At 45.6% G+C, this 24,234-nt stretch overlaps 1 protein-coding gene and 1 long non-coding RNA gene across 4 annotated transcripts in view; one reads left to right on the top strand and one right to left on the bottom strand.

Moving 5' to 3' along the window:
• Positions 1 to 24,234, top strand: part of SLC6A19 (solute carrier family 6 member 19) — a 572,970-nt gene that overhangs the window by 215,020 nt on the left and 333,716 nt on the right. The window lies entirely within an intron of this gene.
• The window catches only part of LOC134927755 (uncharacterized), a 285,855-nt gene that overhangs the window by 61,897 nt on the left and 199,724 nt on the right, over positions 1 to 24,234 (bottom strand). For all 3 annotated transcript variants that reach the window (XR_010177722.1, XR_010177720.1, XR_010177721.1), the window contains one exon: positions 514 to 674. This is a non-coding gene — a long non-coding RNA (uncharacterized LOC134927755). The remainder of the gene's footprint in view (positions 1 to 513; positions 675 to 24,234) is intronic.

Here is a 24,234-nt window from a genome sequence, read left to right as displayed (position 1 = left end):
ACGAGGTTTTTTCTTCGTTCTGGTGATCGGAGTGTGATTGACAGGAAGTGGGTGTTTCTGGGCGGAAACAGGCCGATTTATGGGAGTGTGTGAAAAAACGCTACCGTTTCTGGGAAAAACGCGGGAGTGGCTGGAGAAACGGAGGAGTGTCTGGGCGAACGCTGGGTGTGTTTGTGACGTCAAACCAGGAACGACAAGCACTGAACTGATCGCAGATGCCGAGTAAGTCTGGAGCTACTCAGAAACTGCTAAGAAGTGTCTATTCGCAATTCTGCTAATCTTTCGTTCGCAATTTTGATATGCTAGGATTCACTCCCAGTAGGCGGCGGCTTAGCGTGTGCAAAGCTGCTAAAAGCAGCTTGCGAGCGAACAACTCGGAATGACCCCCTTTGTTAGAATCACTAAAGATTCTACATGTAACCTACATAATAAATTACATCCTAAAAATGAGTACCAAATGCAAAAAAAAGCCGAAGTAGGAGTTTGCACAAAACATAAATAAACATAACTTACCAAGCACACCTCTCCAACACAAAAAGTTCTTATCTCTCTGTCTGTCTCTGGATCTACTGTCCTGCATACACCCACAAATACAGGCCGCATGGAGACAGATTAAATAGTGTATGCAATTATAGTACGTCCAACAGTTGTGTATGCATCACCTGTGCAATTTCCTGCAAAAAAACAATATGCAGGGATAAAAACACCAAACACATTCTATCGCACATGCCACCACCAGCATGGATTCTGATACAGAGTGCAGCAGAATGGTGGCAGAGATGCAGCAACTGCAGAGGAAGATGAAAGAGATTGCAGCCAGGAGGAAACGGCTGAAACCACAGGGGCTCCAAAAATGTGGGCCAAAGTGAGGGAGATTCCGTGATGAATACCCAAACCCAGCAAACCACACCACTACCTAAAGAGGAAGGTGGTGACAATTTACAGACTGATGCATCACAGGCAACAGCCAAAAAGAGAAAGAGGCAGCCCCCATTTACAAAGAGGGAGTTGGGCATTTAGGTTCCAAAAGCCATGGATAAAATCCATTTTGGAAACAAAAACATGGGTGCTGCGGCAAAAGACCACATCTGGAGCGAAATTACAGACAAGATAAATGCTGTTGGCCCAATTGTCCGCCAACCATTGGAAGTCCGAAGACGGTAAGTACATACTGAGGCACAATGATAATATCTATAGTATGCATTAAAGACGATTTCAGCTTAAAAAAACAACAGGGAGGTTGCCTATAGCAACCACAATTATGACATGTTGCCCGAAACTATGTTACACATTAATTTACTATGCATTTGTTTTCCTTTACGCAAATCCAAAACACATATGTAGTTGGTCGACTTCAAGTCCCACCTGAAGCAGAAAAAGACTGCGAACTGGAATGCTTTGAGGGCAACAGGGGGAGGCCCTGCCCCTGAGACTGTGGAGTATACAGATCTAGAGGAGCGAGCAATGGCCTGTGTGTCCTATGAGGGGGTGGTCTTCAGTATGCCGAATGTCCGGATCCCGGCGCACAGTATACCGGTGCCGGAATCCCGACACCCGGCATACCGACAGGTATTCTCCCTCCCGGAGGGAGAATAAAATAGCAAGGCACGCATGCCCGCAAGGGGCTCATTTGCGCTTGCCACGCTGTCGGTATGCCGGCGGTCGGGCTCCCGGCGCTGGTATGCTGGTCGCCGGGAGCCCGGCCGCCGGCATACCATACTACACCCCTCTGAGGAGGTGGCAGGTGTGTCACAAATGGACACAGACACGCCTGAGATGTTCTGGCCACATGACTTGCCAGGTAAGTTCCCTAACATATATTGGCAAGTGTTTTCGATTACATGTTTGTAATTGATACTAATATTTTTTCCTTTTATCCGCATATTCCCTTTTTGCCCATAACACAGCACAGGAGGGACATCTCGCGGAGGCTGAGGCAGGGAGAGGTAATGACAACTCCAGTGTGGGGAAGTATATACCACCAGCCCAGCCACACACTGGCCCCCCCACCGAACCCTCTCTCCCGGAGATTCTGGGCGAAATTGGCCGACATGGAGTTCTTAACAGCGAATTCCATGAAGTGATGACCCGGGAGGTACGTGAGATGTCCTTTTGGCTCACTGATCTGACCACCTGTGTTCGGCAAGGTGTGGGTGACCTCAGGCAAGGTATGGCCAAACTCACCTCCTCGGTCCAACAATTAAACAACATCATTGGACAATGACTACAGGCCATCGCTGTCCTTCTTACCCACAGTCTCAGGGAGCCTCCAACACCTGGACCATCCCCCACCCCTGCCCAGGAACAAGATCCCACTGGGCAGGGCCCTCGAAGGTCAGTTCGCAGACCAACCAGTGACCATTCACTTCAGGCGGGAAGAAAAAAAAGTAATTTCTCTCCAGATGCGGACACATTACCCAGCACCCATGTTTATTCTCTTCCAAAACGGATTTTACAGCGCTTGTGAGACCAGAATGACAAACTCCCTCACGCTGAATGGGGTTTGCGGGGTTTCCTTTTTTTTTCTTAGCCTGTGATGCATTATCCTGTGAAGTTGTCCCACCTTCCTCTTCATATTGGTGTGTATACTTGTGTTTGGGTGTTATGGCCAGAATCTTCCTCATTTTGACCTACATGATCCTCAAGCAGCCTCATGACACCAGTCTGTTTTTGTGTTTGATGCCCAGTAGATGGTGGGGCCCTGAGTACTGGGTTCTGTCACCCTAATTTCTGCACTGGTAGGTGTTTGTTTTCTTGTAATGTATTTGTGGTTTCCCAGAAAATACCCCCAAATTGTAACGTGTTTTGTCCAAATACAGTTTGTGTGGCAAATGTGTGTTTCTTATTGTGGGTGTGTGTATTTTTTATATAATATTTGGATATTATTTCTTATGCATGTGTAAAAACAAGAACATCCAATCACGTGGTTTATCTATAAATGCTGTTCCTACAACAAACCTGTGTGTGGCTCCTTACACAATATAATGGCACGCAGTTGTTTTGTGACTATGGGCAACATGCCATATTACATGTAACTAAGAAGTGTCAGAAATCATCCATAGCAATGTATTAGGTAAAGCAGCAGGTAATCTCAGTATAGTTTAGCCTGCATTATGTTGGTAATATTGTTTTAACAAACATAAAACTAATGTTGGATTCCGTAAAACATGGCATGTATGTGGGCTTTTAAGTGAAGTCATTGTGTTTGTACACTGGTAAATAAAATATTTTTGCAGCACAAAGCAGACATGTGTGACATTGCAAATACACATGTATTTGCTTATAAAAAAAATGTGTGAGCCTTGTCAGTGTATCCTAATTTCATATGGGTTCACATTTTAACATTTTCTGGGAGTGAAAATGTACATACCATTTGTGAGTGCTTCTGCTACAATTGCTGTGTTGAATCGTTTGCTGATCAACAGCTGCGTTTTATTGCCAATTATTAGGTAGCTATGCCCTGTCATCAACTTGTAGCAAGACTTCGCTAGCTGTGTGCAGCCCTAAACCTACTCCTGCGCTGCGAACGCCTGGTTTGTATCAGCAGAAATCAGATTTGCAGCGGTGCGAAAACCACATCTCTACCCTTAGCACACTCCCCCACGAGACATCCACCTTCACGCCCCTTTTCATTAGCTAGCAAAGCCATTCCCCCGCACCGCCTTTTACCCGCCCATTTTTTGTTGTGTGGCTGCGAGCACAAAAAGCGTTTACATTTCTGCACATCCGTCGTACGCCTGACTTGGTACATGCACATTGATGGTTTGCGCGTGCGCATTGGGCTAATCCCCGCTGCTTGCGATGCAAACATCCGCAGCGATCAACTCGGAATGAGGGCCTGAATCCGGAAGCCCGAAAGCCAGCATTTTATAGACTGACGGCAGCACGACACCCGCCCAGTATTCACACTTGGTTGGTGGGTACACGTCATCAACTGAGTGGGAAAAGAAATTGTGGCAAGCGAAGCGAGCCACTGGGCCCGATGTGAGGCAAGCGAAGCAAGGCGAACGAAGCGAGGCAAACAAAGCGAGCCGGGACTCGCTAACTCGCTGCCGGGATTCTGGAAGAAGGAATGCCGATGATCTTTTTCTGCAATATTTGTGTTATTAAAATTACAGAGTTAAACAATAAAATAGAAATATTTTGCTTGGTAAGTTATGTGAAAATGTACAAAAGGAAATAGTAGTAAGCTTTTTATATGTAAAGCGTGTTTGGATGGTTGGTCATTAAATGTAGGTTTGCTACAAAGCTCTATAAACCAGTGGCATCAGAAGGTGGGTGCAGTGGGGGGTGCGGCCCACCCCCAAGTGTCACCCTCGGAGGTGGTGACACCAAAATGCCTTCCTCTCACTCACAGGAGCCGGGTGCTGCAGTGCGACAGTCGTTTGCAGCACTCGGCTCTTGTGATCCAGGCACTGACACTGCACATTTACTGCTCAAAGGGGGCAGCCAGCTTCTTTGGATGATGCTAGGCTGCCCCTGGAGTGATGTGGCCATGCCCATGCGACTTAGACAATGTCCCTTTTTCGGCAGCGAGCACGCTTCCACGTGTAAGAGGGTACACAGTGCGCAACGGGTGTCACCAGACCCGGTGATGCCTCTGCTATAAACAATTAGTAGGTGTACCAAGAAAAAGAAAGTACTACTGTACCAATAATCATCACCTTTATTTGAGTCTTACTCAGGCACATTTTTGCAACCCCACACCTGGTGCTCTTCAGCTCTGTCCTCCACATAGAGAGTCTACATAACAGGGATAGCTGGCGTTACAAGGCACGGTGACCCTTCCAAGTTCCATTGCACCACCACCAGTGCACTACTGCACTTCCTCTAAGATGCTCATTTACATGAAGCAATTAATCTTTTACCAGGATGGTCTCCTTTTTTTAGTCTTAGCTCAGTGGGGGAACCAACATAATCCTGTGATCCTGCCTACACACATGACCAGCTGATCAACTGTTTGCTCTGCTCCATGTACAATGCTTGTATACATGATGGTGAATAAACAGTAAGAAAAGTAGTTTTTAGGCACTGTACTAAATGATGCTCTCATCACCAGAAGTATATCAGCAGCCACTTTGAGAAGTGGTATGCCAGCCTCTACGTGGTTAACAAGAAAATAATACCCAAATGGCGCTTAATAGTACATACATGCAACAATATATTTAAAAATATTAAGTCATTTATTAAAACACTGAAACCTCCCAGGGGTGTGAAAATATTTAAAAATGATAAAACCATAACAGCTATTGTACTGATACAGCAATTAACACAGTATTGATCTATTACAAGCAGGTAAACTTATACGATGGGATGGAAAGTTCTCCAGCAGTGGATAATAAGTATAAAAAGAGGTACTGTCCTGTGTGCTGTAAAAATACAGAGGCACTGTCATGTGTGCTGTAAAAATAAAGGGGTATTGTTCTGTGTGTTGTAAAAATACAGGGGTGCTGTAGAAATAAAGGCACGCTGTGTCCCTGTCCTGTATGCTGTAAAAATACAGGGGTGCTGTAAAATAAAGGAGTGCTGCGTCCCTAAAGGTTTCTGAAAAATAAAGGAACGCTGTGGCTCTGTCCTGTAGGATGTAAAAATACAAGTGTGCTGTACAATAAAGGAGCACTGTGGCCCTGTCGGGTGCTGTAAAAATAAAGGAACGCTGTGACCCTGTCCTGCATGCTGTAAAAATACAGGGGTGCTGTAATAATAAAGGAACACTGTGGCCCTGTCTTGTATGCTGTAAAAATACAGGGGGACATTAAAAATAATGGAACGCTGTGGCTCTGTCCTGTATGCTGTAAAAATACAGGTGTGCTGTAAAAATAAAGGAGCGGAGTGGCCCTGTTGGGTGCTGTAAAAATAAAGGAATGCTGTGGCCCTGTCCTGTATGCTGTAAAAATAAAGGGGTGCTATAAAAAAAGGAATGCTGTGTCCCTGTCCTGTATGCTGTAAAATACAGGGGTGCTGTAAAAATAAAGGAACGCTGTGGCCCTTTCCTGTATGCGGTAAAATACAGGGGTGCTGTAAAAATAAAGGAACGCTGTGGCCATGTCCTGTATGCTGTAAAAAGACAGAGGTGCTGTAAAAATAAAGGAGCGCTGCGGCCCTGTACTGTATGATGTAAAAAACTAAAAATACAGAGGTGCTGTAAAAATAAAGGAGCGCTGTGACCCTGTCGGGTTCTGAAAAAAATAAAGTAATGCTGTGGCCCTGTCCTGTATGCTGTAAAAATGCAGGGGTGCTGTAAAAATAAAGGAGCGCTGTGGCCCTGTCCTGTATGCTGTAAAAATACAGGGGTGCTGTAATAATAAAGTAACACTGTGGCCCTGTCTTGTATGCTGTAAAAATACAGGGGGACATTAAAAATAAAGGAACGCTGTGGCTCTGTCCTGTATGTTGTAAAAATACAGGTGTGCTGTAAAAATAAAGGAGCATAGTGGCCCTGTTGGGTGCTGTAAAAATAAAGGAATGCTGTGGCCCTGTCCTGTATGCTGTAAAAATAAAGGGTGCTATAAAAATAAAGGAACGACGTGGCCCTGTCCTGCATGCTGTAAAATACAGGGGTGATGTAAAAAATAAAGGAGCGCTGTGGCCCTGTTGGGTGTTGGAAAAGTAAAGGAACGCTGTGGCCCTGTCCTATATGCTTTAAAAATACAGGGATGCTGTAAAAATAAAGGAACACTGTGGCCCTGTTGTGTATGCTGTAAAAAGAAAGGGGTGCTGTAAAAATAAAGGAACTGTGTGGCCCTGTCCTGTATGCTGTAAAAATACAGGGGTGCTGTAATAATAAAGGAACGCTGTGGCTCTGTACTGTATGATGTAAAAATACAGGTGTGCTGTAAAATAAAGGAGCACTGTGGCCCTGTCGGGTGCTGTAAAAATAAAGGAACGCTGTGACCCTGTCCTGTATGCTGTAAAAATACAGGGGTGCTGTAATAATAAAGGAACACTGTGGCCCTGTCTTGTATGCTGTAAAAATACAGGGGGACATTAAAAATAATTGAATGCTGTGGCTCTGTCCTGTATGCTGTAAAAAAACAGGTGTGCTGTAAAAATAAAGGAGCGGAGTGGCCCTGTTGGGTGCTGTAAAAATAAAGGAATGCTGCGGCTCTGTCCTGTATGCTGTAAAAATAAAGGGGTGCTATAAAAAAAGGAACGCTGTGTCCCTGTCCTGTATGCTGTAAAATACAGGGGTGCTGTAAAAATAAAGGAACACTGTGGCCCTGTCCTGTATGCTGTAAAATACAGGGGTGCTGTAAAAATAAAGGAACACTGTGGCCATGTCCTGTATGCTGTAAAAAGACAGGGGTGCTGTAAAAATAAAGGAGCGCTGCGGCCCTGTCCTGTATGATGTAAAAAACTAAAAATACAGGGGTGCTGTAAAAATAAAGGAGCGCTGTGACCCTGTTGGGTTCTGAAAAAAATTAAGGAATGCTGTGGCCCTGTCCTGTATGCTGTAAAAATGCAGGGGTGCTGTAAAAATAAAGGAGCGCTGCGGCCCTGTCCTGTATGCTGTAAAAATACAGGGGTGCTGTAATAATAAAGTAACATTGTGGCCCTGTCTTGTATGCTGTAAAAATACAGGGGGACATTAAAAATAAAGGAACGCTGTGGCGCTGTCCTCTATGCTGTAAAAATACAGGTGTGCTGTAAAAATAAAGGAGCATAGTGGCCCTGTTGGGTGCTGTAAAAATAAAGGAATGCTGTGGCCCTGTCCTGCATGCTGTAAAATACAGGGGTGATGTAAAAATAAAGGAGCGCTGTGGCCCTGTTGGGTGTTGGGAAAATAAAGGAACGCTGTGGCCCTGTCCTATATGCTTTAAAAATACAGGGATGCTGTAAAAATAAAGGAACGCTGTGGCCCTGTTGTGTATGCTGTAAAAAGAAAGGGGTGCTGTAAAAATAAAGGAACGCTGTGGCTCTGTCCTGTATGCTGTAAAAATACAGGGGTACTGTAACAATAAAAGGAGCGCTGTGGCCCTGTCAGGTGCTGTAAAAATAAAGGAATGCTGTGGCCCTGTCCTGTATGCTGTAAAAATACAGGGTGCTGTAAAAATAAAGAAACACTGTGGCCTGTCCTCTATGCTGTAAAAATACAGAGGTGCTGTAAAAATAAAGGAGCATTGTGGCCCTGTCGGGTGCTGTAAAAATAAAGGAACGCTGTAGCCCTATCCTGTTTGCTGTAAAAATACAGGGGTGCTATGACAATAAGGGAATGCTGTGGTCCTGTCCTGTATGCTGTAAAAATAAAGGGGTGCTGTAAAAATAAAGGAGCACTGTGGCCCTGTAGGGTGCTGTAAAAATAAAGGAATGCTATGGACCTGTCCTGTATGCTGTAAAAATACAGGGGTGCTATAAAAATAAAGGAACACTGTGGCCCTGTCCTGTATGTTGTAAAAATACAGGGGTGCTGTTAAAATAAAGGAATGTTGTGGCCCTTTCCTGTATGCTGTAAAAACACAGGGGTGCTGTAAAAATAAAAGGGCACTGTTCTGTTTGCTGTAAAAAAAACAGGGTATGCTGGAAAAATAAAGGGCCACTGTTCTGATTGCTGGAAAAATAAAGGGCCACTGTTCTGTGTGCTGTAATAAGAAAGGGGTACTGTCCTATGAAATGGAGAACAAAGATTTGTAGAAAAAAGACTGAAAGATAAGGAACCACTTCCTAGTACTAGTGCTTAAGGTGCTGCCACCAGTCATGACATTGATGATGCAATTCTATCAACGTCGTCTGATAATGCCAATGCCCAATGTCAAAAAGGGTATGTAAAATCCAAGAAGCAAAAATGAATAACCAAAAAAAAAATAAAAAAAATTATCTGCCATTCACGATACAAAGTGGCAAGGAAAGGCTAAGGCATTGGCCTATGTTCATGACTGGTGGTTCAGATTCTCATAAAGATGGAAGTCCTCCTCACTCTCGAAAAATTAGAAAAATAAAGCTTGTTAAAGCACAGGAAAAAAACAACTGTGCATTCAGACTCAGAGATATCACAAATCCCCAAGGAGAGTCCAAGTGTGTCCGCTGTTGCGATGTCTAGGCCTCACCTTCCCAAGACTGTATGGGAAGAGGAGGCTCCTACCACCATTTGCATGCCATCTGCAATTGCTGGGAGAACCGCCAGTCCAGTTGCTGATATTGAGATTGAGGATGTTACTGTAGAAGTACACTAGGACGAGGAGGATATTGGTGTTGCTGGCTCTGAGGAGGAAGTTAACGATGAGGATTCTGATGGTGATGTGGTTTGTTTGAATAAGGCAAGAGTGGAGACAGTTGTTGGCCATGGGATGAAAAAGCCCATTGTCATGCCTGGGCAAAATACAAAACATTCACCTTTTCAGTGTGGAATTATTTATCCATAAATCTGGACAACAGGTGTCAAGCCATGTGTTGCCTTTGTCAATCCATAATAAGTAGGGGTAAGGACATTAACCACCTAGGAACATCCTCCCTTATATGTCACCTGCAGTGCATTTATCAGAAGTCATTGTCAAGTTCAGAAACTGTTGGTAAGAGCGTAAGCAGTCCAGTGACAACTAATTTTCTTTTTACTGTTGTATCCAAGCTCCTGCAATTCACACCACCAACACCCTCATCATCAATTTCCTCCTCAGTCAGGATCGGAAGTAGTCCTGCAGGCCATGTCACTAGCATGACTGATGAGTCCTCTCCTATCTGGGATTCCTCCGGAGGATCCTTGAGTGCTACACTTCTGCTGCTGTTGCTGTTGTTGCTGCTAGGAGTCAATCATCATTACAGAGAGGAAGTCGGAAGACCACTTGTACTACTTCAACTAAGCAAATGACTGTCCAACAGTCCTTTGTGAGGAAGATGAAATATGACAGCAGTCACCCTGTTGCAAAGCGGATTACTGAGGCCATAACAACTATGCTGGAGTTAGACATGCGTCCGGTATCCGCCATTAGTGCAGTGCGATTTAGACAGTTGATGGACGTACTGTGTCCCCGGTACCAAATCCTGTCTAGATTCCACTTCACTAGGCAAGCGATTCCCGGACGGTACAGGGATATAAGGAAAAGTGTCCTCAGTGTCCTCAAAAATGCAATTATACCCATTGTCCACTTAACCATGGACATGTAGAGAAGTGGAGCAGGGCAAACTAAGGACTACATGACTGTGACAGCCCACTGGGTAGATGTATTGCCTTCCACAGCAACAGCAGCAGCGGTACCAGCAGCATCTTACAAACGCCAACTCATTCCTAGGCAGGCTACGCTGTGTATCACCGGTTTCTGTAAGAGGCACACCACTGAAAACCTCTTACAGAAGCTGAGGGACATCATTGCACAATGGCTTACCCCACTTAGATTCTCCTGGGGATTTGTGATATCTGACAACGCCACCAATATTGTGCGAGCATTACATTTGGGCAAATTCCAGCACGTCCCATGTTTTGCTCACACAATTAATTTGGTGGTGCAGAATTTTTTGAAAAATGACAGGAGTTGTGCAAGAGATGCTGTCGGTGCCCCGAGAATTGCGGCCCACTTTTTACATTCATCGACTGTGTGCCGAAGACTGGAGGAAATACTCTTGTACCTGCCCTGCTATCACCTGAAGCAAGAGGCAATAATGAGGTGGAATTCAACCCTCTATATGGTTCAGAGGATGGAGGAGCAGCAAAAGGCCATTCAAACCTATACATCCACCTATCACATGGGCAAAGGAGGGGGACTGTACCTAACTCAAGCACAGTGGAGAATGATTTCTGTGTTGTGCAAGGTTCTCCAACCCTTCAATCTTGCCACACGTGAAGTCACACTGCCAGCTTGAGTAAGGTCATTCCCCTCATCAGGCCTTTGCAGAAGCAGCTGGAGAAAGTGAAGGATGAGCTAAAATGGAGTGTTCCGGTAGGTATTTGGGACTTGTAGATGGAGCTCTTCATTTGCTTTGCCAGGATTCAAGAGTGGTCAATCTGTTGAAATTAGATCACTACATTTTTGCCACCGTGCTCGATCCTAGGTATAAAGCCTACATTTTATCTCTCTTTCTGGCAGACACAAGCCCTGCTGGTGAGAAAATTGTCAACTCAAGCGGAACGTGACATGTCAACAGCTCCTCCTTCATTTTCTCCTACAATTGGGGCTGCAAGGAAAAATAAGATTTTACTCACCGGTAAATCTATTTCTCGTAGTCCGTAGTGGATGCTGGGAACTCCGTAAGGACCATGGGGAATAGACGGGCTCCGCAGGAGACTGGGCACTCTAAAAGAAAGATTAGGTACTATCTGGTGTGCACTGGCTCCTCCCTCTATGCCCCTCCTCCAGACCTCAGTTAGGATACTGTGCCCGGAAGAGCTGACACAATAAGGAAGGATTTTGAATCCCGGGTAAGACTCATACCAGCCACACCAATCACACCGTATAACTCGTGATACTACACCCAGTTAACAGTATGAAATATAACTGAGCCTCTCAACAGATGGCTCAACAATAACCCTTAGTTAGGCAATAACTACATACAAGTATTGCAGACAATCAGCACTTGGGATGGGCGCCCAGCATCCACTACGGACTACGAGAAATAGATTTACCGGTGAGTAAAATCTTATTTTCTCTGACGTCCTAGTGGATGCTGGGAACTCCGTAAGGACCATGGGGATTATACCAAAGCTCCCAAACGGGCGGGAGAGTGCGGATGACTCTGCAGCACCGAATGAGAGAACTCAAGGTCCTCCTCAGCCAGGGTATCAAATTTGTAGAATTTAGCAAACGTGTTTGCCCCTGACCAAGTTGCAGCTCGGCAAAGTTGTAAAGCCGAGACCCCTCGGGCAGCCGCCCAAGATGAGCCCACTTTCCTCGTGGAATGGGCTTTTACTGATTTAGGATGCGGCAATCCAGCCGCAGAATGCTCCAGCTGAATTGTGCTACAAATTCAGCGAGCAATAGTCTGCTTAGAAGCAGGAGCACCTATTTTGTTGGGTGTCTACAGGATAAAAAGCGAGTCAGTTTTCCTGACTCCAGCCGTCCTGGAAATATAAATTTTTAAGGCCCTGACTACGTCCAGTAACTTGGAATCTTCCAAGTCCCTAGTAGCCGCAGGCACTACAATAGGTTGGTTCAAGTGAAAAGCTGATACCACCATAGGGAGAAACTGGGGACGAGTCCTCAATTCTGCCCTATCCATATGGAAAATCAGATAAGGGCTTTTACATGACAAAGCCGCCAATTCTGACACACGCCTGGCCGAAGCCAAGGCCAATAACATGACCACTTTCCACGTGAGATATTTCAAATCCACAGTTTTAAGTGGCTCAAACCAATGTGATTTTAAGAAACTCAACACCACGTTGAGATCCCAAGGTGCCACAGGAGGCACAAAAGGGGGCTGAATATGTAGCACTCCCTTTACAAATGTCTGAACTCCAGGCAGTGAAGCCAGTTCTTTCTGGAAGAAAATCGACAGAGCCGAAATCTGGACCTTAATGGAACCCAAGTTTAGGCCCATAGTCACTCCTGACTGTAGGAAGTGCAGAAAACGACCCAGCTGAAATTCCGCTGTTGGGGCCTTCCTGGCCTCACACCACGCAACATATTTTCGCCAAATACGGTGATAATAGTTTGCGGTTACTTCTTTCCTGGCTTTTTTCAGCGTAGGAATGACTTCCTCCGGAATGCCCTTTTCCTTTAGGATCCGGAATTCAACCGCAATGCCGTCAAACGCAGCCGCGGTAAGTCTTGGAACAGACAGGGCCCCTGCTGTAGCAGATCCTGTCTGAGCGGTAGAGGCCATGGGTCCTCTGATATCATTTCTTGAAGTTCTGGGTACCAAGCTCTTCTTGGCCCATCCGGAACCACGAGTATCGTTCTTACTCCTCGTTTTCTTATTATTCTCAGTACCTTTGGTATGAGAGGCAGAGGAGGGAATACATAAACCGACTGGTACACCCACGGTGTCACTAGAGCGTCCACAGCTATTGCCTGAGGGTCCCTTGACCTGGCGCAATATCTAGTTTTTTGTTTAGGCGGGACGCCATCATGTCCACCTGTGGCCTTTCCCAATGGTTTACCAACAGTTGGAAGACTTCTGGATGAAGTCCTAACTCTTCCGGGTGTAGGTCGTGTCTGCTGAGGAAGTCTGCTTCCCAGTTGTCCACTCCCGGAATGAACACTGCTGACAGTGCTAAGACGTGATTTTCCGCCCATCGGAGAATCCTTGTGGCTTCTGCCATCGCCATCCTGCTTCTTGTGCCGCCCTGTCGGTTTACATGGGCGACTGCCGTGATGTTGTCTGATTGGATCAGTACCGGCTGGTTTTGAAGCAGAGGCCTTGCCAGACTTAGGGCATTGTAAATGGCCCTCAGTTCCAGAATATTTATGTGTAGGGACGACTCCTGACTTGACCAAAGTCCTTGGAAATTTCTTCCCTGTGTGACTGCCCCCCAGCCTCGAAGGCTGGCATCCGTGGTTACCAGGACCCAGTCCTGTATGCCGAATCTGCGGCCCTCTTGAAGATGAGCACTCTGCAGCCACCACAATAGAGATACCCTGGTCCTTGGAGACAGGGTTATCAGCCGATGCATCTGAAGATGCGATCCCGACCACTTGTCCAACAGGTCCCACTGAAAGGTTCTTGCATGGAACCTGCCGAATGGAATTTTGCTTCGTAAGAAGCTACCATTTTTCCCAGGACTCGTGTGCAGTGATGCACCGATACCTGTTTTGGTTTCAGGAGGTCTCTGACTAGAGATGACAGCTCCTTGGCTTTCTCCTGCGGGAGAAACACTTTTTTCTGTTCTGTGTCCAGAACCATCCCCAGGAACAGTAGGCGTGTGGTAGGAACCAGCTGTGACTTTGGAATGTATAGAATCCATCCGTGCTGTTGTAGCACTTCCGGAGATAGTGCTACTCCGACCAACAACTGCTCCTTGGACCTCGCCTTTATAAGGAGATCGTCCAAGTACGGGATAATTAAAACTCCCTTTTTTCGAAGGAGTATCATCATTTCTGTCATTACCTTGGTAAAGACCCTCGGTGCCGTGGACAGTCCAAACGGCAGTGTTTGGAATTGGTAATGGCAATCCTGTACCACAAATCTGAGGTACTCCTGGTGAGGATGGTAAATGGGGACATGTAGGTAAGCATCCTTGATGTCCAGGGATACCATGTAATCCCCCTCCTCCAGGCTTGCAATAACCGCTCTGAGCGATTCCATCTTGAACTTGAATTTTTTTATGTATGTGTTCAAGGATTTCAAATTTAAAATGGGTCTCGCCGAACCATCCGGTTTCGGTACCACAAACAGTGTGGAATAGTAACCCTGTCCTTGTTGAAGTAGGGGCACCTTGACTATCACCTGCTGGGAATACAGCTTGTGAATTGCCTCTAGCACAGCCTCCCTGCCGGAGGGAGTTGTCGGCAAGGCAGATTTGAGGAAACGGCGGGGGGGAGACGCCTCGAATTCCAGCTTGTACCCCTGAGATACTACTTGAAGGATCTAGGGATCCACCTGTGAGCGAGCCCACTGATCGCTGAAATTTTTGAGGCGGCCCCCCACCGTACCTGGCTACGCCTGTGGAGCCCCCGCGTCATGCGGTGGACTCAGGGGAAGCGGGGGAAGAATTTTGATTCTGGGAACTGGCTGACTGGTGCAGCTTATTCCCTCTTCCCTCGTCTCTGTGCAGAAAGGAAGCGCCTTTGACCCGCTTGCTTTTCTGAAGCCGAAAGGACTGTACCTGATAATACAGTGCTTTCTTAGGCTGTGAGGAAACCTGAGGTAAAAAATTTTCTTCCCAGCTGTTGCTGTGGATACGAGGTCCCAGAGACCATCCCCAAACAATTCCTCACCCTTATAAGGCTCTATGTGCCTTTTAAAGTCAGCATCACCTGTCCAGTGTCGGGTCTCTAATACCCTCCTGACAGAATGAACATTGCATTAATTTTGGATGCCAGCCGGCAAAATATCCCTCTGTGCATCCCATATATATAAGACAACGTCTTATGTTCGCAAAATAGTATCCCTGTTTGACAGGGTTACAGACCACGCTGCAGCAGCACTATCTGCAGGTCTCAGTCTAGTACCTGAGTGTGTAAATACAGACTTCAGGATAGCCTCCTGCTTTTTATCAGCAGGTACCTTCAAAGTGGCCGTATCCTAAGACGGCAGTGCCACCTTTTTTGACAAACGTGTGAGCGCCTTATCCACCCTAGGGGATATCTCCCAGCGTAACTTATCCTCTGGCGGGAAAGGGTACGCCATCGGTAACTTTTTAGAAATTACCAGTTTCTTATCGGGGGAACCCACGCTTTTTCACACTTCATTCACTCATTTGATGGGGGAACAAAACACTGCCTGCTTTTTGTCCCCAAACATAAAACCCTTTTATAGTGGTACTTGGGTTAATGTCAGAAATGTGTAACACATTTTTTATTGCCGGGATCATGTAACGGATGTTCCTAGTGGATTGTGTATATGTCTCAACCTCGTCGACACTGGAGTCAGACTCCGTGTCGACATCTGTGTCTGCCATCTGAGGGAGCGGGCGTTTTTGAGCCCCTGATGGCCTTTGAGACGCTTGGGCAGGCGCGGGCTGAGAAGCCGTCTGTCCCATAGCTGTTACGTCATCCAGCCTTTTATGTAAGGAGTTGACACTGTCGGTTTATACCTTCCACCTATCCATCCACTCTGGTGTCGGCCCCACAGGGGGCGACATCACATTTATCGGCATCTGCTCTGCCATCACATAAGCCTCCTCATCAAACGTGTCGACACAGCCGTACCGACACACCGCACATACACAGGGAATGCTCTGACTGAGGACAGGACCCCACACAGCCCTTTGGGGAGACAAAGAGAGAGTATGCCAGCACACACCAGAGCGCTATATAATTTAGGGATTAACACTATATTGAGTGAATTTTTCCCAATAGCTGCTTGTATATACAATATTGCGCCTAAATTTTGTGCCCCCCCCCCTCTCTTTTTAACCCTTTGAGCCTGCAAACTACAGGGGAGAGCCTGGGGAGCTGTCTTCCAGCTGCACTGTGAAGAGAAAATGGCGCCAGTGTGCTGAGGGAGATAGCTCCGCTTTTTCTAGGAGCTCAGGAGAGCCCCTAGTGTGCATCCAGCTCGGCCGGGCACAGAAATCTAACTGAGGTCTGGAGGAGGGGCATAGAGGGAGGAGCCAGTGCACACCAGATAGTACCTAATCTTTCTTTTAGAGTGCCCAGTCTCCTGCGGAGCCCGTCTATTCCCCATGGTCCTTACGGAGTTCCCAGCATCCACTAGGACGTCAGAGAAATTATAACATTTCCTAGCCAACCCGCTGGCGGTGAAGCAGGGCAGTCAGGAGCAAGTTTTGACATCTGGTCTGGACTGAAGGAGCTGTCAGCAATTACTGACATGTCTACTGTCACTGCATATGATGCTGTCGGGTGTAGTACGGCTGACCGGCGGTCTCCTGACCGCCGGTCAGCTTACCGACGCCGGGATCCCGGCGGGGAGGGGCGAGTGCAGCAAGCCCCTTGCGGGCTCGGTGGTGATATTCCGACTCTATGTCGTGGACACCCACGAGTGGAAATAGTCCCTGTTGGTCGACATGCCGACCATCGGGACAGTGACCCGTCGGGCTGGTGGAGGAGGTCATGTGACTGTCGGTCAGCTGACCGGCGGTCACATGAATACCACCCGATGCTGTCACCGTTGAAAGAATGGTGGAGGATTATATCGGTGACAGCATCCAAGTATGCATGTCAGACAGTCCATATGTATACTGGCAGGAAAAAGAGGCAATTTGGAGGCCCTTGCAAAAACTGGCTTTATTTACCTAAGTTGCCCCCCCTCCAGTGTGTATTCCGAAAGAGTGTTTATTGCAGCTGGTAACCTTGTCAGCATTCGGCGTAGAAGGTTTTTTTCCACAAAATGTGGAGAAGATGTTGTTCATCAAAATGAATTATAAATTCCATGTACTGTTCCATCCAGACCCTGTCGCTGAAATGATTGTTTTGTTAAAGTGTGCATGTCCTGTTTATACAACATAAGGGTGGGCGGGAGGGCCCAAAAACAATTCCATCTTGCACCTCTTTTTTTTTTTTCATTATGTGCTCTTTGGGGCCTAGTTTGCTACTGCAGTGCCACTCCTAGATGGGCCCCATGTTTGTGCCGACCACTTGTGTCGCTTAGCTTAGTAATGCAACTTTTGGCCTAAAAACAGTATTGTGAGGTGTTCAGAACAGACTGGAAATGAGTGAAAATTAATGTTATTGAGGTTAATAAGTTTTTAACAAAAAAACAACAACACAAATTCTGTGATTTTATCTGTTTTTAGGGGGGGGGGGGGTTTCTTTCAAAAAAATCCAGATCCAAAACAAAAACAAAAACCTAAAAGGGTGGTTTTGGCAAAACCAATCCAGAACCAATACACGAAAGGAGATCCAAAACCAAAACCCGAAAAGTGTCCGGTGCATATCTCTAGTGTTAATTGCTGTAACAATAGCTGTTGAGGTTTTATAATTTTTAAGTATTTCCACACCCCCGGGAGGTTTCATGAATTCAATGTTATAATAAATTACTTCATATTTTTAAATATATTATTGCATGTACTAAGCGCCGTATGACTGTGAATAAGGCTGTACTGAAACTATGAGCTACACTGATTATGTCTATCTGGCTGGCGTATCTACAAAACTTTCTGCTGGTGTCTACTATGTAATAACACATCCATTATATACGTGCATTGTGCACCTGTTGTATATACCTGCTGTGTTAACCCAGTGTCTTCCTGTAAACCTGTTCTGGTTAAGATACAGTACCTATCCACCACACACTGCTGCCACCTATACCATCTATAAGGTCTGCCAATAATTATTGCCATTTTACATTTCAGCATCAGAACCACCACATGGAAAATCTAGTCCTTAGTATGTTGTGGCTAATCTTCCATCCCATTATTTTCAATAGCACTTCCTTATTAATATGCTTTTGTACTTTCTGCCAGGATTACTTATTGCAATAATGACTTTTTGACTATCAGCAAACAGAAACTGGCATGAAGCCTTAAGTCATAAATCAAACCATAAAATTGAACTCTCATTTCCCTCTGCTGTGCTGACTGCTTGCTAGCTAATGACTTAATGCATTAACCATGTGTGTTCATACTGAGACTGCCTATTTTTAGTAACTCTGCGCACTCTGCGCATGTCAACAGTGCCAACTTAGACACTTACATCAGCTTGCGCCTGGAAAAAAATAAGTATTTCCAACAGTTTCTCTTCATACATCTAGCCTCATACATCTGTGTCCTGGGTTGGGTATGTGTGACGGCTGGTGGCAGAGGGGCAAGCGCAATGAAGCCCCTTGCGGGCCTGCTGCGCTCACCACGAAGCGGGTTCGGTAGTTCGCTGCGCTCGCCACAGGTTCTTTTCCCACTCTATGGGTGTTCTTTTTCCACTGTGTGGGTGTCATGGACACCCACGAGTATGAATGGTCCCTCTTGATCGGCATGCAGACCGGCAGGATTTTCAGATGCTGGGATCCTGGCGTCGGTATTGTGACCGGCAGTCTCCTGACAGCCGGTCACATAAATGCATCCCTGTGTCCTCATACATCTAGCCTCAAAATGCGTCATAGTCACAATGCATCAAGAGTGCTTTGAGTGTGACTGAGTTTGTATTTGACTGAGTCTGTGTTCAACTGAAGCACAACGGAACTTGGCATGGAAAAAAACCACAGCCGCTGCATCATAGTACTTCGTATGCAGCTCAAAGACTTAGTCGCACACAGATATACAAGTGTCGCATATCAAATTATTAGTACAGAGACCCACACCGCTCACACTGCACCCATATATTATACTTACTACTCCGAAGTCCCGCAGCGGCGGCACTCCAGGGCAGGCATAAATCACTCGGAAAATGGCTGCTGCGTCCATTTCAAGTGATTTGCGCATGCAAACTGGAGATGTCCCTGGGAAGAAGGTGCGGGCACCATGTTCCCAAAGACCTGCGCATGCGCAGTAGACTCTGGCATTATGCCAGAGTCTATTTGCTGCCATAGAGAAGGGGGCCCATGACGGAGACTGCACGCAGGTCCTCACCTCTCTTAAAATGCCCCTGCTTGAATGGATACACTTGAGTTTGGTCAGCAGCGTCAAAGTTCTTGTGTGTTAGGGATACACAATGGGGTACGGCCTGCAGTGTTGCAGTACTTGTATGGATACACTGGGGTATGGCCTGCAGCATCACAGTACTTGTGTTTTAGGGATACACAATGGGGTACGGCCTGCAGTGTTGCAGTACTTGTATGAATATACTGGAGTATGGCCTGCAGCATCACAGTAATTGTATGGATACACTTGAGTATGGCCAGCAGCGTCACAGTACTTGTGTGTTAGGGATGCACACTGCGGTACGGCCTGCAGTGTTGCAGTACTTGTATGGATACACTGAGGTACAGACTTCAGCATCACAGTACTTGTGTCGTAGGGATACACACTGGGGTATGGTCTGCAGCGTCACAGTACTTATATGGATACACTGGAGTATGGCCTGCAGCGTCACAGTACTTGTATGGATACATTGGGGTAAAGCCTGCAGCATCACAGTACTTGTGTGTTAGAGATACACACTGGGGTACAGAACAATGTGCACTAGGGTCAAGCGCACCATACAGTATGAACAATAGATCTATTAAACATCTTTACTTTACATACAGCAGTGTGCCCCTATATATCACTATACAGAGCACTGGAGTCTGGAATTTCAGGACAGCCAAGTAGCAGAGTACAGAGTAGAGGCGTCAGAACGGAGGGGTCAAGGGGGCAGCATGCCCACTCCCCCCCAAATGAGACAGAGGTGCAGGCATGGGTGGGGGAGAGTGCTTACCCCCGGATCCCCACAGGCGAATCCTCCTTTAAAAAGTGTGCTGCCGCAGCCTGCTATGCCCCACGTCCTGTCCTAGGCTCTTCACAGATGCATAGGAGGAGGCACGGCCATGCTAGGCCTGCTGGAACATCCCCGCCTCCTCCCAGTAATGCATCTATCAAGAGCCCGCTAGGAGGACATAGGGCATAGTAGCAGGCTGCAGCAGCACACTACAGGAGAAGTCACCTGTACTGTAGGTAATCGCTCACCCACACTGGGGGATGGGGATGGGGAAGTTTGGGGGGAGTGCCAACATGTCGTTTTTTCTGCACCCCCCCAACTGCTAAACATTGTAGCGCCCCTGGTACAGAGTATACAGCAGTGTGCCCCCTATACCCTATACACACTGACTAAGAGATCACCACTGGAGTCTGCAGTCTACAGTCAGCACAGCTAATTAGTAAAGTACAGCAGCGGGCAGTGAAACGGCTATATCAGTCCCAGCAGTGGCACCTTATATGGAATCCAAAACCCGTAAGAATCCAACGCCGGAACTGATGATGTTTTGCCTTGTTTTGGGAACCAAGTCAGGTAGGAAACCCCGAGCCAGACTCGGATGCCGGACCCACTAAAATGCATTTTCATCAAAAAAGACGCAAAAAAGATACCAGACGCTAAAAGACTCTCACTGGATCTGGCGGCAAAGATGTATTATTATTATCCTTTATTTATATGGCACCACAAGGGTTCCGCAGCACCAAATTACAGAGTACATAAATAATCAAACAGGAAAACAGCAACTTACAGTTGATGACAGTATAGGACAAGTACAGGGTAAATAAACAAAGTTACATCAGCAGATGACACTGGAATAAGTATCAGGTGGCAGAAGACTGCTGGAGTTGATGCAGTTGAAGATTATTAAAGTAAGAAAGGATAAGCACATGAGGGAAGAGGGCCCTGCTCGTGAGAGCTTACATTCTAAAGGGGAGGGGTAGACAGACAGGGGTGACACAGATGGGGTACATGGAGAGTGTAGAACAGAGGGTTAGGATGAGATTTGGCTGGGTTTGGTGAAGAAGTGGGTCTTGAGAGCCCGTTTGAAGTTTTGTAGAGAGGTGGAGAGTCTGAGGGGGAGAGGTAGGGAATTCCAGAGAAGTGGTGCAGCACGTGAAAAATCTTGGAATTAGGAGTGGGAGGAGGTGATCCGTAGGCAGGAAAGTCGTCGTGCATTAGCAGAGCGAAGAGGACGTGTGGGAATGTGAAGGGAGATAAGATCAGAGATGTAGATGGGAGAGGAGTGGGTGAGGGCTTTGTAAGCGAGTGTGAGAAGCTTGAAATGGATTCTGAAAGGGAAGGGGAGCCAGTGAAGGTCTAGTAAGAGAGGAGAGGTAGACGTAGTGCGTTTGGTGAGGAAAATGAGGCGGGCAGCAGCATTGAGGATAGATTGGAGTGGAGAGAGGTGTTTGTCAGGAATGCCAGTCAGGAGGAGATTACAGTAATCCAGTCTGGAGATGACCAGTGAGTGGATAAGAGTCTTAGGAGCATCCTGGGTCAGAAAGGGTCTGATCCTGGAAATATTTTTTAGATGAAAACAGCAGGTTTGTGAGAGGTGCTGAATGTGTGGTTTGAAGGAGAGGGAGGAGTCAATGATTACTCCAAGACAGCACACTTGGGGGCTAGAGGAGATAGTAGTGCCATCAATAGATAATGAGATTGTAGGAGGTGAGGTTATGCGGGAGGGAGGAAAAATGATCAGTTCGGTCTTAGACATGTTAAGTTTAAGAAAGCGCTGGGACATCCAGGAAGAGGTAGCAGAGAGATAGTTGGAGATACGAGTGAGGAGAGCAGGGGAGAGGTCTGGAGAGGAAAGATAGATTTGGGTGTCATCAGCATAGAGATGATATTGGAAACCAAAAGAACTAATGAGCTTACCTAGTGAGGACGTATAGAGAGAGAAGAGGAGAGGACCAAGGACAGAACCTTGGGGTACACCTACAGTTAGTGGAAGTGAGGGGGAGGTGTAGTCATGAGAAGAGACAGAGAATGAACGGTCAGAGAGGTAGGAAGACAGCCAAGAGAGGGCAGTGTCGCGCAGACCAATGGAGTGAAGGATTTGCAGTAGGAGAGGATGGTCCACAGTGTCAAAAGCAGCAGAGAGATCAAGAAGAATAAGTAGAGAGTAGTGTCCCTTAGATTTAGCAGCATGGAGGTCATTGTATACTTTTGTAAGGGCAGTTTCAGTGGAGTGGAGAGGACGGAAGCCAGACTGGAATGGGTCAAGTAGTGAGTGTGAGGAAAGAAAGGAAGTAAGGCGGTTGTAGACAATACGCTCAAGGAGTTTGGAGGCAAAAGGGAGGAGAGAGATGGGTCGGTAGTTGGAGAGAGTGTTTGGATCAAGGGTAGGTTTTTTAAGAATAGGAGAGATGAGTGCATGCTTGAAGGCAGAGGGGACAGTGCCTGATGAGATCTGAATAGATCATTAATCACAATTTATAAGAAGTATTAGGGCTAGATATACTAAGTGCGTCTTTTCAACGTCACCAATTCTCAGCTGTTTAGACCATGAAATTTAAACCACAATAATATGAAATGTAAAACCAGCTGTTTTTGCCTTTTAAATTGTGGGGTTAAACCCTGCTGAGAATCCTCCACTTACTGTAGTTACTGCATAGTAAATCTAGCCCTAGTGTAATTTCTGCGAGATATATTATCGTTATTACTGTATAATCATGTTATTACATTTGTAACTGTGTACTTTTGGACTTGTAAATCTTTCTTTACAGCATCTGCTAAAGGCACATAGATCATTTAACCTTTTTATACTACATTCCATTTTACAATTGAAAGCATTTGTCAGCTGTAAATATGAAGTATTCAGTGCTGTACAATGCGTGTTGTATTGTATAACCTGTTTTATGTTGCATGTTGGTTTACACAAGCGAAGGGCAAATATTTTTTCAGAAACATTGAGAAGTGCAATAAAAGCAACTGCTCATCAAAGTCCACTGGAAATGTATGATGGTTCATTCAGCGCCCAGTGAAGCATTGACTGATAAGGTATTAATAATTAGAAGAACTATCTTGGTGAAGGTTCTGCTGACACTTCTTTCTGCTTTAGGTGGTGACCTTTTCAGATGAGTGCCAAAGGTTCACTATAAATACTATTTGCTTACATTGAGAATAATCACTTTCCTCCTCCATCAAACTGCCCTGCTTTCTCTGCTCTTATTCCTTATGTGATAAGAAAGTGACACACTGCATCATGGTGAGGCTTGTGCTGCCAAATCCAGGACTGGAGAACAGGATACAAACATATGAGGAACTTGAGAAACTAGAAACAGAAGAAGCAGCTGATAGACCACAATGGGATAACAAAGCCCAGTACATGCTTACCTGTATAGGTTTTTGTGTGGGACTGGGAAACGTATGGAGATTTCCTTACCTTTGTCAAAGCCATGGAGGAGGTATGTGCTAATTGCTATAAAGTTATCTAGGATTTTTAAATGTATAGATAGATTATACTGAGATTTTAATAAGTATTGTGCCATGCAGAATTGTTTCTATATGTTCCTAATGAAACACATCAGATATATAGTTTATAATAATATTCAATATGAATCTTGAAAACAAAGAATCCATATATAGGTAATATTGTAATACTAAAAATGGGGACTCTTTTGTGACCCCAAATGTGCTTTAAATTCTTCTATTTGTATGTATTATGTAGACTCATGCTTCATGTTTGTGCCTAAATCATATCACATGGCATAGGGATTTTAGCAGAATCCATTGTTGACACATTCTCCCCATCATACTCAGCTTCATTATAAGTTGGAATTTCATTAGGAAAACACAATAAGAGAAGAGGCATTACAGTATGTTGCTGCTAATAACAACAACAACAACAACAACAACAACAACAACAACAAGTATTATATACATAAAGTGGAATAGGCTATGCTGCACTGGGCAAGTTCCCATATGTTTATAGCAAAATGAAGACTAGTGATCAAATCTAGTTCAATTACACATATGTTGGAAAAATCTGTTTTGTTTCAGGGGCGCTCTACAAATGACTAAATAACTTCTGTATAATATCAGGACAATAAAAAGTGGAAAGAACGTCAGGTGCCTCTCAAAGAGAAAGTACTTTTTCTGATAAATTCTGGCATACATTTTGGAGCACACCACAGCTAGTAATTCACAGAAAGAGATATAGCAGGGTCCTGATCATAAGCTCCATATCATACATTCCATATATAAACAGGAGTTTGATACATGAGATTCAACACCACATATATTATATTGATCTACTCAGATGTCACTTGGAGAAAATGTTTAGCTGTGTCACATGAACCAATCACACAACAACATTGGTTTGAGAGTAAAGAGGCATTAAAAGAAAATCAGGGTT

Source organism: Pseudophryne corroboree, chromosome 5 (genome assembly GCF_028390025.1).
Source record: "Pseudophryne corroboree isolate aPseCor3 chromosome 5, aPseCor3.hap2, whole genome shotgun sequence".
NCBI lineage: Eukaryota > Metazoa > Chordata > Amphibia > Anura > Myobatrachidae > Pseudophryne > Pseudophryne corroboree.
Note: the sequence above shows the minus strand (reverse complement) of the source record. Positions and strands in the feature narration are given on the sequence as shown.